The following is a 2,058-nucleotide window of genomic DNA, read 5'->3' on the forward strand; positions in this document are numbered from 1 at the left end:
TAGGGCCGGCGTTGTTGGGCCTGGCCTTCGGGAGCACTCTCCGATCCCTCATTCTTTTCCCCACTCTCACTATTCTGGTAATTCTGCTGGTAATTGCGTGGAGGACCCCTACGACGTGGATAGCGTCTATAATGGTTATGGTCTGCTGCGTATTTACTGCCTTGAACTGGAACTCCACCAGGGCCTGTTACATTTGCTGCCTCCGCACCCTTTCTCCTTCAACAACATCAAACTCCACAGTCTCTCCATCTCCTACACTGCGAAGGTACTTCCTGGGGTTATTCTTCTTTATGGCAGTCTGGTGTACAAATACATCTTCCTTGATGTCATTCCTGTTGATGAAGCCATATCCGTTTCTTACATTAAACCATTTTACTGTTCCCAAAACCTTCGTTGCGATGACCTTCTTGTCCCCGCTGGCAGGCGCCGCCGATGTGAGGCCGCCAGGGCCGCCACTCCCTGCGCTGCTGTCCGTGGTGCTGGGCTTGGTGTCAGCAGCGCTGAGGGCGGGGGCGGGGGGGGGGCGGCGGGCGGCTGCTGGGTCTCGGCCTCACTGCTCATGGTTGCGGTGATGGTGACTGGGGCCGGCTGCCAGCTGCGGCTCCTCCCGGTGTGTGATGGTAACTAGGCTGGCGGCGGCGGTGGGGCTGCTCAGGGCTCTCTGGGGTCCGCTCTCCGCTCCCGCTACCGATCGAACTCTTACGTTTCCTCTTAATTCTAACAACCAGCTGCACAACAGCATTTAGAGACAGCGAAACACACTTAAGGGCTGGGCAGCAGATGAAATCAAAGAAGAGCTGCCACTTTTAAATAGGATGTGCTTTAGTGACCAAAATGTTCAAAGCAGTGACATAAATGGCATCTGGGGCTTCCCTACGATATCTCAGCAAGCTGTGTGTGGACACAGGTGTGATCCCAGCACTCTGGGAAGCATGGCAGGACGACTCCACGTTCAGCCCGGCCCAGGCAGCTTAGGGACACTTGGTGAGACGCCTTCTCCAAATAACAAAACTGAGAGATGGGAGGGTCTGGGTTCAATTCCCAGTTCAAAAAAGTCACACACATGCGCATGCAAATGCACAGGCATGCACAAATACACACACATGTACATGCTCGCTCGCAAACACACACACACAGAGCAAAGAAAAAGGGAATAAATGAAACAAACACTGACATACTAGTCATGATATCTGCATCTCTACTTTTACATAACCTTCCCATCTTTTCATTAGAAGACTGCAGACCCCATGCCAGACACAGGATATAAGCGTCCAGAGAGGAAGGTTCAGAACATCCACCTCTAACAAGCGCTCCTCCTCTGGCACCAGACAGCAGGGTCTCAGTCGCGGACCACCAGAAGAAACACACAGCAGAGCTTCGAAGTTCAGCACACTTGCGAGGGGGGCTAAACTTTTTTTTTTTTTTTTTTGTGGCAGAACCAAGGATTGAACTCAGGTCCTTGTGCTTGCCAGGCAAGCACTTATTCTACTGTGCTATCGCCCCGGCCCCATGGGGTCAACTTTTAACTTGCCTTTCTTAGCCTTCCTCTCTAACCTGTCCATGACTGCAATACAGGTGACATGAGACAAAAGCACAACCCTCTAACTCCTGCATATCTCAGGTCTGCACAGAAGGCACTATATCTTCTCAAAGCTAAGTACCACAAATTTTACAAGTGGTTGTTTTCTTTCACAATGTCCCCTTCTCTATCTAAGCATTAAACTTTCAGAGAGAAAACGAAGATGACCAAGTAGCTGTGCTCCAGCAGAGGACACACCAAGCACTCAGATCTAGAATTATACTGTGTAGGCAGCAGGTCATTCTTCTCATCTTCAAAATAAAAAGTCAACTATCTTTAGCACTGTTCAAAAAATGCACATTAACCCAATCAAAACTACTTTTCCGTAGTTAGAACAATCTTATTAATCCAAATCACCCACCAAAGTTGTTTAACTTTTAAATTGGATCTATAAATTTGCTTCTTCAAAAAAATACCCTGCAAAGTATTGAGGTAGAATAGTTCACATGGACCCCTTCCACTGCTGTGCTGAAGCCAGC

The sequence above is a fragment of the Octodon degus genome, unplaced genomic scaffold (assembly GCF_000260255.1).
Source record: "Octodon degus isolate 3935 unplaced genomic scaffold, OctDeg1.0 scaffold00100, whole genome shotgun sequence".
Taxonomy (NCBI): domain Eukaryota; kingdom Metazoa; phylum Chordata; class Mammalia; order Rodentia; family Octodontidae; genus Octodon; species Octodon degus.